The sequence below is a fragment of the Orycteropus afer genome, unplaced genomic scaffold, assembly GCF_000298275.1.
Source record: "Orycteropus afer afer isolate SDZICR_OR568_19922 unplaced genomic scaffold, OryAfe1.0 scaffold00034, whole genome shotgun sequence".
In the NCBI taxonomy this organism is placed as follows: domain Eukaryota; kingdom Metazoa; phylum Chordata; class Mammalia; order Tubulidentata; family Orycteropodidae; genus Orycteropus; species Orycteropus afer.
The window spans coordinates 7,402,033-7,418,139 of record NW_006921621.1 but is presented as its reverse complement, the minus strand read 5'-3'; positions in this window follow the sequence as shown (position 1 = coordinate 7,418,139).

Here is a 16,107-nt window from a genome sequence, read left to right as displayed (position 1 = left end):
AAAAAAAAAACACACATGTTTATAGACTTGTTCTCCATTATGTGAAGGGTATATGGTTCCAAAAATTACATTTTTAATGGACAATTCAGAACCTACCTATATAACAAGAATATGGAGTTTCTATTTTCTCTGAAATACAAGTTCTCATGTAGTAGAGGTCAACAAAGGACACTTAGAATCTTTTATCTATCTATCTATTTATTTACTTATTTTTTACTTATCCTTATGGCCTGTTCTCTTGTCTAGTCAACTAGTCATTCAAAAAAAAAAAAAAAGAAAAGAAAAAAAAAAAAAAGAAAATATCCTTATGGCCTGTTCTCTTGTCTAGTCAACTAGTCATTCAAAAAAAAAAAAAAAGAAAAGAAAAAAAAGAATGACTAAGTCATCAAAAACTAGGATAGTCTGAAAAATTGTCATAATCTAGAGGAGCCTAAGGATATGACAACTAAATGTAATGTATGATATAATGCTAAGAGATCAAAGGGATATTAGATAAAAACTAGGGTGATTCAACTAAAGTATGATTTCTTTTTTTTTTTTATTTATAACATATCAATGTTGGTCTATTAGTTGTGACAATTGTACCAGAGTAATATAAGATGATTACAGTGGGGGAAAGTGGTTGTGGTGAATATGGAACTCTCTGTACTATCTTTGTAGCTTTTCTGTAAATCTACAACTGTTTAAAAAATTATTATAAAAAATAAAGAATGACTAGCTCAGATATGGAGGTGTTGTGGGCGAAAGAACTATTTATCAGGTAACAAAACAAAACACACTGCCATAGAGTCAATTCTGGTACAACTGCCCCATGGGATTTCCAAGGCTGTAAATCTTTAACGAAGCAGACTGTTTCCTCTTTCTTCCTCAGAGCAGGTGCATCGGAACCACTGACGTTTTAGTTAGCAGCCAAATGCCTTAACCACTGCATTACCAAAAGCAGGACTAAAATATTCAGTAATTTATTTCACCTAAGAAAACAGAAAGAAGTTGTAGTGCCTTTATCCTCTTTCTCTTTAATCTTCTCTCTATATATTATTTCAAATTATGGTGTTTTCTAAAAGCCTGCTGAATGGAGTTCTTGGGTGGCATAAAGCATTAAGTGCTCAGATGCTAACTGAAAGGTTGGAAGTTTGGATCCACCCAGTGATGCCTTGGAAGAAAGGTCTGACAATCTACTTCTAAAAGTTCATAATCATAAGTGGAAAAATATAATCATCAGTGTCCATGAGGAAAAAGGAAGATATTACAACCAAGAAGATAAATAAATCATGCTGTTGATTTGGGGCAAATATGTCATATAAGTGGTGTAAATGGTTATGATCAGCTGCTAATCCATAGGTTGGCAGTTCAAACCCAGCCAGTGGTTGCAGGGAAAAAAGACCTGGAGAGCTATTTCTATAAAGATTACAGCCAAGAAAACCCTATGGAGCAGTTCTCCTCTGTAATACATGCAGTTAACAGGAATCCACTAGACTGTAGTTAACAACAACAAACACAGAGATGATTTGATAATGATCCAATCATTACTTTTCTCAAATTACTTCATGAGAAATGATTTGCATCCACCATTCACTGAGATGAATGCAAGTGGTACAAAAGGCTGGAAATGAGCTAAGCACTATACAGAAGTCATCATCAAGTGCTAAACATAATTAGCAGATAGTTCTAAAGGGCAAACCATTTTCTCTTCTCACCCTCAAAATAAATAGACAGAAAACACTTTCAATTAAGAGGTTGAAAGAAATGTTGGCAGCACCATGGCTTCATTTAATCTTGCAACCTCCTACCTCTAATGAACAATTTTATTCTGAAAAATGGCATGCTTTTAGATAGCCAATTCAACTCTTTTATATACGGAAAAACAGATTGTTATTTCAGAATCCAACCACTCCATTTACCACAAATAATTTGGCATAAACCAATACTCTAAGTAGCAAAATATTAAGAAAGAGCACGGCCAAGCTCTCCTCATCTCTTCCCCAAGATTAACCACTACTAATTTCTTCTTAAAGAGATGGAATGAGCCAAATAAAAATCTAAAATTCACTTAGTTTAAATGGATCCATAAAAGTAATAGAATAACAAATTTGTCTCTTTGCTATGTAAGTCAGCAATACTTGTCATTTTTTAAATTAATAACTTATTGAAACTTATCCACTGATGAAAAATAACAAGTTTGCCAATATTATGAAATCATGACATTCATGTTGATTAGTCATCAATGTGCACCAAGACAATAAAGAACATAAATTAATAAATCTTGCATCTCTTTTTTAAATTTTTTTAAACTATGTGGAAGAATTTGACCTATGTCTTCAGACTTATGTCTTCCTGGTGAACAAAATGATCTCATTTTATGTCTTATCCCCCAGTATCATAAACTAAATATTACTATTTATTATTAATTACAAAGGAGGGTACAATAGTTGTGAGAAATTAGGATACATAGAGAAAGAAGAAGCCACAGAGGATTAGTAAAATTTGAGTGTGTCATTGTGGAGTAGGTATGAGTTACTAAATAGATCTCAATATTAATCTCATAGTTTAAGTCATGTTCTAGCACAAATGATACTGACCTTGACTTTTCACAATAGGCAATAGGGTTCTTGAATCATTTTCAGTTTGTAGTTTTACTGTCTTTTTATCATACATATAAAAACAATTTCAGGAACCTCTAACTGGATTATTAACAAGAATAGTGCTCCTTGCATTTAGATATATATCCATGGGTCTCATTCTGAGAATCTTAACAAATGTACTTTATGAAACCTGGGAATCTCAGGGAGAATACCTACAAGTACAGGAAAGAAAATAAAAGCTATAGCTGAGAAATCAAAGATGAAGTAATTTTTTTTGCACTAAATTATAATGTTTATCTCTTTTTCTCATTTTTTTTCATTTTGAAAGCCAAGAGCATTTTTCACTGTGATATAGTTTATAGTTATATAAACTTGGAACCTTGATGTCTAAATATAGGTACAAAATTTCTGTGAAGAATTAAGCTTTTTGTGATATGAGAAGACATTGAAGATATAACAGTTTTGTCTGATGGTCTAAAATTTTCCAAAAGCAAACCAACCTCCAGCTACCTTCCCCATGACCCCAAAAAATGATTTTAAAAAACGATACTTGTCACTGCTGTCATTGTCATCATCAGAATCAACATCGCTATTTTTGTCTTGGTTACTTGCATCCTATCCCATAGCAAGCAGTATCTTTCAACATCCTTTTGACTTCGGGCAATGGAGCAATCAGGCCTCCCCTCCACAGGCTTCTTGGAAAGCCTTTGACATGGAGACTGAGAAGAAAAACATTGTCTTACTGACTGTCTGCTCTTGAGGAAAAGACAGAGAGGCTAATGTTCCCAGATCTTTTCCTTATCTCCCTGATTGCAGTCCAAAATTCATCCTTCATCCTTCTGGAAGGAGGAATTATTCTCATGGAAACATGGGAAAAAACAAATAGCTTCTTTCTGACGTATGCACTCAAGAGTAAAGAATAATGCATATATAAGTAGCATTCCTAATTTGGAAAACTTTTATTTTATATGAATAAAACACACACACAAAAGTAATGAAAAAACACACACACAAAAGTAATTAAAGCTCTTTTGAATGTTTCTTACGTGATTTGAGGCTGTCTCCCCAATGCACTATGACTTCCTAGCGAGCAGGGATCAAGTCCTTTTGTTCCTTGAATATGTATGAGCTAGCAACTAGCTTCACGTGGACAAAAAATTTTGTAAGTGTCTGTTAAATGGTGACTGGTTAAACAAATATTGATATGAAATTCAGAATATATTTAACGAGACATTTCTTGACAGTGAGAAGCCCAAAATCCATACAAGCAAGTCAGTTGAGGCTGTTTTTTTTTTTTTTTTTTTTTCCCTGCTTTTGTTGTTGTTACCGTTTTGTTTTATATTTCCATGTTCTTCTTCCATTTGTTATTTTTGTGTATTTATTTATTTTTTTAAATTTTGCTTATTTTATGTGTTGTAGTCAACTGTATTTGTTTCTGAAGTTAGTAGAAACTGAAACTAATTGAATACATTAAATTGTATTAAGCAAGTTCTTTTAAAAGTAGCTTTAGAATTTAGTACTAAAGTATTAAACTTTAGTATTCATATAAGTATCTAGAGTTTGATATAAGTCCTTTTTTATTGATCCTTTAATACACATTGTTTCCTGAGTCCAGGAAAGATGAATCACTGATTATGTAGATGATTAAACCCAATAAAAATACTTTATTGCCTTTAAGTATTTCTTGCATTGCCATCTAACTGAGAGCTAATATTAAAACAAAACATTTTAGTTAATGTTGCTATGTCTGTTCAGCCAAAAGTATGTGATTTTATCTAACGTATCTGGTATACTAAAGGAAATGAAAAGAAAATATACGTGATGGACCTATAGAGAGAAGTGAGACTATGAATAAGCTGATTGACTAATAATTGTCTGGAAAGCAATTTAGGTGAAAGAATACATTCATTTTATTCCTGAATTTATGTACCAAACAACAAAAATTTACAGAGTAGATGGATATAGTTACCATATAAATAATGTAGAAAGTTCATAATTATATTTCTACAGAATATAAAATTATTTTAGAGCCTAGTGAGAAACAATCATTTTTTAATTACTCCCTTTACAATTGTCATTTGTGCTAAACATGGAGTTAAGAATATTTCTTAGAAAGGGTAACAATGACCTTCCAGGGTGGGGAGGAGATAAAGAGGCAGATAGGTGAACATGTGAAACATGCAATTTGATAACCTGGAAAGGAAAACACAGATAAGCCTTACATGTTGGTGCTTAATGAACCACTTCCTCACATCACCCACCAGAAAAAGTGTCACATCATCCATAAGAAAAACTGAGGGGAAAAAATGGAATGAAAACAAACAAACAAACAAAAAAAAAACCTAGAAGTTTTCCACCAATACATTTCCTCTAGGAAAACAGTGGAAGAACCCTGTCACTGAGGAAATGTAAAGTGTGGGTAAAAAGCATTCTCCCAAAGTCTCTGAAAAATAAATTTATGAAAGATAGTGTGCTCTGTGCATTAGTTGAAGAGAGTTTGTAAAATGAGTTCATGCAGACAACATAGTTACTATGCTTACATACATAGAAAGGTAGATACACACACACATGCACACACACAGTGAGGGAGAGAGAGAAAGAGAGAGAGAGAATAGAAATACATAGACATTTAGATATTTACTAAAGAAAACTTCTTGTAAATGGAACTGTCAAGCCAGTTAAATGTGCATTTCTTTCCCTTATTGTGTATATTTCAGAAATTGGTTTAAAATTTTCTTACAACAATTAAAGTTAGTTGAAAAATAAGTAGTTATAATACTGTCTTAGTCTGGGTTCTCTACAGAAGCAAAACCAGTGTAGCTTACATATATGTAAAGAGAGAGAAAGAGAGGAAGATTTATCTCAAGGAAATGGCTCCACAGTTGTAGAGGCTAGCACGTCTCAAGCCCATGGGTCAAATGTCAGCCTGGAAGCTTCTTCTGACTCATGCAGCTGCAGAGGCTTATGACTCAAAGATCAGTAGGAAATACAGTAGATTGCTGGCTTCAGAGGCTGACAAATCCAAGACTGACAGGCAAAATGGCAGGCTGTTGGCTCACAGGCATGAAGGTAACAATCCCAAGATTGGCAGGCAATACAGCAGGCCACTGGTTCAAGGCCAGATGATGATAAGCCAGGTGCAAGATCTTGAGTAAAAAGACTTGTCTAGCCAGAGACCTTTCTCAAAGCTTTTCCATATGTATGGAAACTGGCTACAGCCTGAAAGAAACTCCCTTTCGACTGATTGACAGCTCATAACAGATCCCATCATGGAAGTGATCACATTACATTATATTTCATCATAGGGGATAACTACATCATAACTGCTACACCACTTAGAATCATGGCCCAGCCAAGTTGACACACAGCCTTAACTATCATAAATACCCCCAAACACTAATCAGATACCATGAGCATATACACTTTTATTAGTTGAGTTGCTTTTTCCATGTAGAGTATAATTACCCAATCCATTTATTTATCAATTCATCTATTTATTGAACTAATATTTAGAGAACTTTTGACATGTGTAAGGAATGTTATTCCATCATATATACCTAGTCCTGAAGAAGTTAAAAAATGAATAGACATGACATTTGTCCTCAAAATTCTTAAAATAGAGTATATTGATATGATATATCAATACATGATCACAATAAAAATAATTTTAATGTACTATGAAGGAGATAGGAGCTCTGGTAGCATAGTGGCTAAGGCACTTGACTGCTAACCAGAAGGCTGGCGGTTCAAACCCACCAGCCACTCCTTGGAAGGAAGGTTGGGCATTCCTACTTCCATAGTGATACTGCCTCGGAAACCCAAGGAGGGGTCGCTATGAGTCGGGGTCGACTCGACGGCAAACAACAACAACAACAACATGAAGGAGATACAGAGAACTACAATATTTCAGATAATAACTAGATAGTTATAGATCAAAGTAATTAGATAGAGCTCCAAAGAAATCATTTGACCTTGAAAGATACATAAAGTTAAAATATTTTCAAATTCTGTTGCTAAAAATTAGAAATGAAGTTAATAGAATAAGGACAGTTAAAGAGCCTACAAAGAAAAATAGACTATTTTTTATTAGTTTGTTGTGTTTTAAATTTTATTTTCAGGCTAAGAGATCATGTTTGCTCTGGGGAAGGTCTTAAGCAATGTTCAAGGATATTATCCAGGCAATGTTATGGTATATAAACCCTGACTAGTGGAGACCCTATGCACAAGAGAATTTAATAGTGTCTGGTTCCTCATTCTCATGGTCAGTGGTAGATCTGACTGTTAGGATCCATAAGGTTTTCACTGGAAGATTATTGAAAGTAGATTGATAAGCTTTTCTTCATACTGTCTTAGTATGGAAGTTCTAGTGATACTTGTTCATCATCAGAGTAACACGCAAGCCACTACTGAAAGGCAGGTTGTGGCTATGCATAAAGTGCATTGGCCAGAAATCAAACCTGGTTATCCTGGAAGATGAGCGTTCTAGCACTAACCCACCAATGTACTAAAGAGTGAAAACTAGAGACATAATTTTTTTTTAGAGAGCTACTTCTATAGTATAGAATTGCTGGAAACCACATTATCCCCAATATTAATTTTCCTAAAATATTAGTACATATTAGCTTAACCTATACTTATCTATGAAAAATCTATACATTCTAATTACTTTTGCATATTCACTAAAGAAAAGTTATAGGGTGTGATCATGGAAGTTGAGTCCAAGTAATGAAAAATGAACTGAGAGAGAGAGAGAGAGACATCCTTTTTCACCTCTGCTAATGGGGCAATCTACGTCTGCAGTGATACTGCCTTGGAAACCCAAGGAGGGGTCGCTATGAGTCGGGTCTGACTCCACGGCACATAAGAACAACAACATCTTGTGGTGTGGAATGCAGACATGAAAACTAGACCTTGAAAAATCATCTGGGACAAGAAGGAGGCAAACATATGTAAAGCAAGGCAGAGAAATAGTAAAATTGTTCTTGTGCCCCTAATGTCAAATAGCATCTTATCAGACTTGGACTATCTATCTTGATTAAGCCAAAGTCATTCTGGGTTTTCTGTCACATGAAGAGGGAGCTCTGGTGGTGTAGTGCCCAATGTATTTGACTGCTACCCAGAAGGCTGGCAGTTCAAACGCACCAGCCACTCCTCAGAAGAAAGGTTTGGCAATCTACTTCCGTAGTGATACTTCCCCGGAAACCCAAGGAGGGTTGCTATGAGTTGGAACTGACTCCACAGCAGTGAGTTTTTTTTTTTTTTTTGTCACATGAAGATAACATATTATCCACTGGTATACTATGTCCATTGTTGTTGTTGTTGTTGTTGTTATGTGCCGTCGAGTCAGACCCGACTCATAGCTACCCCTCCTTGGGTTTACAAGGCAGTATCACTACGGAAGTAGGATTGCCCAATCTTCCTTCTGAGGAGTGGCTGGTGGGTTTGAACCGCCAGCCTTCTGGTTAGCAGTCAAGTGCCTTAGCCACTATGCTACCAGAGCTCCCACTATGTCCATTAGACAGACATATTAATCAGAGTTTTTAATTGTAAGCAACAGAAATATGTTGGTAGATCTATATCTATATCTATATATAGATGATATAGATATAGATAAGCTTTTAGTTTTCCATGATTGCAACCTCTTTCAATTGTAATAACATGGTAATTAAATCAAACACATTATGATAAAATTGAAACCATCCCAGGTACATTTTGTTCACTTTTTTTTTTAAGCACAACTTGGTGAACTTGCTTAATGTTAAAAGGTTGAAAGAGAGCTTGGCCTCAATTTAGATAAAGAGACACTGTATACCATTTACAACTATTTGCAGAGTGAATTAGCAATGCTTCAGGAACTAAACATATATTTATCATTGATTTTCATTATTTTTTCTAGGGGGAAAAAGAGGTTTTTTTCTCTAGTACCTCAAAACATATCTACTTTAGATTCATTTTCCATAAATTCCAAGAAAACACTGCACATATTCAATAAATAATTCTATGGAAAGCTGGTGCAATGATAATGTGGGACTGCTTTTCAAGAGTCCATCTTCCTCACCACTAGACATGTATAAGTTTTCCTTCTTCATTGAGTTGGGAGGTGGCAGTTCCACTGAAATATGTTTTGGGAAAGTGATATCTGGTAGTAAATAGGTTTTAGTTAAAAGTAAGAAGTCATAGGAGTAGTCACAGAAAACATTAGGAACTTAGAAGACTATGTCATTAAGTAGGAGTTAACATTTTGCATTAGATCAATTGAGTAATCAGAATATCATACACAAAGAGAGTTAAAGGTCATTAAAAAGACAAGAAGGGAAAAAAAGACAAAAATTGATGTCAGAAGAGACTCTGAAGCAGAGAATAGCTGAAGCAAATGGAAGAAATGGCAAGATAAAAGAGCTGAACAGATTACAAAGCACTGCTCTAGAAAACAAAGTCAATTATAATGATATGTGCAAATGACTGGAGTTAGAAAACCAAAAGGGAAGACCATGCTCAGCATTTCTCAAACTGAAAGAAATGAAGAAAAAATTCAAGCCTCCAAGTTGCACTATTGAAAGATTCTATAGATAATATTTTGAACGATGTAGGAAGCATCAAAAGAAGATGGAAGGAATACACAGAGCCACTGTCCAAAAAAGAACTGATCGATGTTCATCTGTTTCAGGAGGTGGCATATGATCAAGAACCAATGGTACTGAAGGAAGAAGTCAAAGTTACACTGAAGGAAATGGCCCCAAACAAGGCTCCAGGAATTGACAGAGTACACATTGAAATGTTTCCAAAAATGGATGCAGCCTTGGAGGCACTTACTTGTTTACGCCAAGAAATTTGGAAGACATCTACCTGGCCAAGTGACTGAAAGAGTTCCATATTTGTACCCGTTTCAAAGAATGGTGATCCAACAGAATGTGGAAATTATCAAACAATATCATTAATATCACACAAAAGTAAACTTTTGCTGAAGATAATTTAAAAATGGTTGCAGAAGTACATTGACAGGGAACTTCCAGAAATGCAAGTTGGATTCAGAATAGGATGTGGATCAAGGGAAATCATTGCTAATATCAGATGGATTGTGGCTGAAAGTAAAGACCAGAAAGATGTTTACTTGTGTTTTATTGGCTATGTAAAAGCATTAGACTGTGTGGATCATAACAAATTACAGATAACGTTGAGAGGAACATAAATTCCAGAACACTTAATTGTGCCCATGAGGAAACTATACATAGACCAGGAGGCTGTCATTCAAACAGAACAAGGGGATACTGCACAGTTTAAAATAAAGAAGGGTATGTGTAAGGGTAGTATCCCTTCACTGTACTTATTCAATCTGTATGCTGACAAAATAATCTGAGAAGCTGGATTATATGAAGAAGAACACAGTATCAGGCTTGGAGGAAGACTCTTTAACAACCTGCTATATGCAGATGACACAGGCTTGCTTCCTGAAAGTGAAGAGGACTTGAAGCACTTACTGATGAAGATTAAAGAATACAGTCTGCAGTATGGATTATATCTTAACATAAAACAAAAATCCTCACATATGGACCAATAAAGAGCATCACAATAAATGGAGGAAAGTTTGAGGTTGTCAAAGATTTCATATTACTTGGATCCACAGTCAACACCAATAGAAGGAGCAGTCAAGAAATCAGTCATCGTATTGCACTAGGCAAATCAGCTGCAAAAAAAAAAATTCTTTAAACTGCTGAAGAACAAAGATATCTCTTTGAAGATGAAGGTGAGCCTAGCCCCAGCCATGGTATTTTCAAGTGCTTCATAAGTATGTGAGAGCTGGACAGTGAATAAAGAAGATGGAAGAAGAGTTGATGCTTTTGAGTTGTGGTAGTGGCAAAAAATACTGAACTAACCACAGACTGCTGGAGAAATTAACAAATCTGTCCTGAATAAAGTGCAGCCAGAATGCTCCTTGGAATTGAGAATGGCCAGCAAAAAAGGGAAAGACCCTCAATGAGATGGACTGACACAGTGGTTGCAACAATGCAGTCAGGTATAACAGAGATAGCAAGGATTTGAGGATGTTGCATGACCTGGTAGAGTTTTGTTTTGTTTTATATAGGGACTCCATGAGTCAGAGCGGACTCAATGGCACCTAACAACAACAACAATATGAAGGACTAGGGAGGTCTGAAGTAGAATGAAAAGAAAAAAAAAATGTATGAGGGAAAGGGAAGAAGTAGCAGAAAAAAAAAAAAATCTCCTAAATTAGTAAATATTTATAATCAAATTGAACAAAGTACCAAGTAAAAACACACATGTTTAGCATAGGGATTAAATAGAGAACATCTTTATTTATTGTAGAGAATGATGCATAATGTATGATTACCTAATGTTAAAATTCCAGTTGGAATTCTGGTGTGGGGGAAGAATTCAACACAGATGATGTTATTGTGAGAGATGTTTCTTCATTTTTAGTTAGATAAATTAGTCTTAGACAATCTCAAAGATTACTCAAATGTCACACAATTATCTGAAATTATTAGGTGGAAATATACCTCTGGATACTCCAGTCTGTAACTCTTAAAAAAAAAAAAAAAAATCCTCTAGAGTTTTGTCAGAGGATCAGCTTTTGATAGAGTTTAAGACTCCACTTATAACCTTATGACAGGAGATTGTTGACATCCAGGAAAGAAGTTCTTGATTTTGTTCAAAGGCTACAGGAAAGCTGAGTTTCATGGCCTATTTGTAACATTCCTAGAAATACTTGGGAGTAACTAGAATTCACTGTACTTGTCCTTCTGAGACCCCATCTATTATTGCCACAACTTCTATTCAAGTCTGTTGCCCTCTGATCTCTTCACTAGGTAGTAGAGTACTGACTCACAGCCTGATCAAAGTAGTATTTGAAGAACAGAGTATGTGGTTCTTGACCTGAGTAAAATGACAGTGAGTTATAGTTACCTCAGATATGACTTTTGGATTTATTAATCCCAGATAATGTAAAGTCATATAAAATTTTATGACAACTTTGGGAGCCATGATTAGGTTTTGAAGAATTACAATCTTAAAAGTATTTGGGTGAAAACATTATAATTATGTTGTTTAAATTCAAATGAAATTGAATGCCTCCGAATGAACTTCTGTTGATCTCTAAAATTCTGGCTTCTCTTGTGAACAAAACCAAGATAGGGTAGAGGAATAAATCAGGTCAATCTGTCATTCTTGACATATGACAAAACACTTGGATAAGAAGTAAGGAACCCCATATCCTAGACTCAGTATGGTAAGCAGAATTCTAAGATGGTCTATAAGATTCTTACATACTGATGTACTCACCTTGTGTAGCCCCTTCCCACTGAAAGAAGGTGGGCCTGAATTCATCATGTGAGCTCTTTTAAAGCTAGGTGTAAAGGTCAGAGATGGCAGAAGCCAGAGAGATCTGAAGGTGAAACAGATGGTCTTCTGTTGCCCTGAAAGAAACCAAATGCCATATTATGGAGAGCTATGTGGCAGAGAATAGCACGAGACCTCTAGGAACTAATAATGGCTCCTAGTTGACAGTGGTGACCTCAGTCACTACCGTAAGGTATTGAATTCTGTCAACAAAGAGTGAGTTTTGAAGAGACTCTGAGCCTTGGATGATTGATTGCAATGCAACACATTGATTCCAGCCTTTGGAGACCTTGAACAGAAAAACCAACCATGCAGTGTCCAGATTTCTAAGAGGTAATAAGTGGATGTTGTTTTAAATGACTATTTAGTAATTTGTCACACTGCAGGAGAAAACCAATACATCAGATTTATCTCCTAAATAATTGATGACCTTGAGTAAGTTATTTCCCCTTATCTGTGTCTCAGTTTTCTCATCTATGTGTTAGAACCCCCTTCTGCTCAGGCTTTTTAAGATTTTACAAGATAGACCTACTTATTCATTATAAGACTGCAGCTCTGGGACTTAATAAAGAACTCTGGAATCTACCAGCATTGAACTCACAATCTCCTGTCCTAATAAGATATCCAAATGAGTTAACCAGGGGTGAAATAAATATAGTTGATTTTTCTCATTTGAATGTTGGATTATGTCACGAGAGGCTAATAGCAGATCAGTAATGAACACATACCTCAATATATTCTACTGCTCTCAGCAGTCTATTTTCATGTTTTCAGAAAAGTTTTACATTTAAATTCCAGGAAATCCTTCTGTCAAAGAGATGAGGAAAATGGCTACATTTTGATCCATTAACATTTTATTTTACCATCTGGTGTACTCTGGGATAGGTTTTCTGAATAAGACACAGATTCCATTCTTATTTGTCATTTCATCATTAGATTTGATAATTTAAAATTAAGTTGCCAGTTCATGTGCACATAGCATATTTTCAGCATGAAAGATGCTATACATAAATTAAGATTTTTTGTCAACTTTTTGATCTATAAATCCCACTATGAGTGAACATTATTACTTTTTGTTTATAATAATATATTAACTATAAGGAAAAAAATGTTTATCTCAGAATAAGCCTATATCAGAGCACTCCTATGACAGCAGAGCACTGAATTGGGCTCATGAAACAACTATATGAGCAATTGAGTTGATAGAGTAAGTTTTTTGATATCAAGAAATATTGTCAATAGAGTGATTATGAAATTTCTAACTGCTATTCTCCCTCTAAATATGTTATAATCCTGACCTACTTGAGACACATCAAACAGTGCTGTTCACTACTTCAGTGTGGAGTTACATGTTAACCATAACAGCACACCACCAGGTCCACTTCAGGAATCTCATAGCTTAATGAGGTAAGATATAGGTTTTCTCCAAAATAATGGCACACAAAGTGGGATAACGGAAATAGGTTGAAAGCAGACATAATGAAATCATTACCCACCCACCATGTACACCATTTTGACTTTGGATAAAGTAATATTTATTTTGCCCTCATAATGCATTAAAATTTCCCTTATTAGTGAACACATATATTTGAATAGACATAAAGCATAATAAGAGTTATTAATCGATTCCACTCATTAATTTACTCATTCGTTTGTTCATTTAATCAAAGTTAATTTTATAACTTCATTGTATGAATACATCACTGTGACCAGTATGTGGAGAGCAATATAACATACCATATATTCCCTTCTGCATACAAACACAGAATGGAGTTGAGGACAAGGTAGTTATGGTGAGATATGGAAAATAATTGTCTTTCAGTATTAAGTGAATTTATTGTGATAGAAAGCAATAAGATATCCATCTTGGATGGATAAATCCAAATGAAGTTAACTTTCAGACAGTGGGAACTGTGAGATTAGAATTGAGATGAATAACTGGTATCCAATATAACTCTCAAATCATCAAAAAGAACTATAGGCAAAGAACCCTGGTGGTGCAAAAGTTAAGCGTTTGCAGGCTAACCAAAAGGTTGGCAATACAAATCCACCAGACATTCTGTGGGAAAAAAGATGTGGTGATCTACTCCCATGAATATTACACACAGCCCAAGAAACCTTACTCTGTTGATTGGGTTATTATGAGTTGGAATTTACTCAACAACATGCAACAACCTAAGAAAGTTACGCTAATTAAGAGAAACTGGTAATTAAGAGTTCAAAGCAAGAAGGATAAAAATGAAAATTATACACAGACTATTATTAAAGGCAAGAGGAAGAAAACAAAATTATAAATAAAACAGAATGAAGAATTAAACAGAATGGAGAGAATACAAAACAATTTGACATTCAAGAAGATTGTTTCAAGGAAAATGTGAGCAACACTACTAAATTCTGCAAGTAATTTTACCAGAAAGACGTTGGGAAAGGTCAATTATTTTGTAAGTAAATAAAAACAAAGAGGTCATGTTGTCTTCTCTAGCTTCGTTTCTGCAGACCGATGGCTAATCAACATCTGGAGAAGAAGATGAAAATGGAAAAAAATGCTTAGATAATGTAGTGCAAAAGGATGGATAATAGGGTGTTTGCTCTCCCCCAGATGTAGAAATTGTGCATAACCTTAAAGTTAGATCACTAGAAAGGAAGAGGGTGAGGATAATATAGAAAATTAGAATAAGAGCAACAATATATGCATTTATGAGTAATATAAAAATAGTTTGTATGTTACATTGGCTCCTGGTAGAATTACATGAAATCAGACAAGCTGAAAGGCAGCACAGTGCCTAGCACAGAAATGTCCTTCAAAAAAGGACAATTTCTCCACTTGTCAGGAGACCAGAAGAATTAGATGGGGCCCAGCTACCATTCCTGAACATTTTGATAAAATATTCTATGGAAGAATCATGATCACAAAGGGAAAAATGCAGAATAGAATTTCAAATTTTCATGGAATCCAGACTTTATGGAGCTATGAAAGCTGCAAGAACCCCTGCAATGATCACCCTGAGATAATTTTTGAACATTAGATTAAAAATATCCCCTGAAGTTTTCTTAAAACCCAACAATAGTTTAGCTTAACTAGAAAAATATCTGCTTTGAAAACTGTGGTCTTTTTAAGATTTATTTATGGAGTAAAATGGACAACAGCAACTCAAAAATTAGATAGGAAACTCAGGAAATAGCAAGTTTACATTAAAGGGGGTGGAATAACTCAGAAAAGGAGAGTGAGAATGTTGGCACAACTAAAAAAAAAATAATAATCAATGTCACTGAATGTTATAGAGAAATTGTTGAAATGGCATATGTTCTGCTGTGTATATTCTCAACAACAAAAATAAAATAAATGATTAATAAAAAAAAGATATCTAAGTTTATTATGCTATTTCTTTTTATAATTCTTTACTATTCGTATCCTGACGCTTCACATCATTTGTTCTTTTCATTGTATTCTCCATACCTAGTCCATTCTGTGAGTGGTGTCAAAGGCCAACCAGAAATAATGCTACATTCACCTATACACAAACACACCATAACTCTCCATCACTAACATAAATTGACCTACAAACTTTCAGCAGATATCTATAAAACAAAACAAAACAAATCTCAAAAGTATCTGCTACAAGATAAGGATTCATCAAGTGAGATAGTGTAAGTAAGACCTCACTGTGATGAGTCTATAAGGATTTGGATTTTGCACAAATATTTTATCTCATCCAAATAACTTAATTCTCCACTGTTGTCCAGAAATATCAGGTACTTTGACACGAGCGGAAAGCATAAATGATCTAGGTTACTAAGGCCTGAATACAGGCAAACAAAACAAAATAGAAATAACAACAACAACAAAACCTCAGTTAAAAGAGTGTCCTGAGTTGATGGATGTTTGATTTTCCTTTACCTTTTTTTTTTTTTTTTTTTTGATTTCTTGAGTCCTGACTGCCCTCACTTATAATGATGATTTCCCCAACATTGCATAGAATTTTGCAACTTACTTTATACTTACAAGCACATCATCTCCAAGTCATAAAAAGAAAAAGAAAAAATAAAAACTGTGATTAAGATCATAAAGAGAATTATCCTGTAATCAAAATCTAGAACTGGTAATCATTTCAATACTAATATATACCCAGCTGGATATTTTGACAAGGATTTTCTGACAGATGACTGC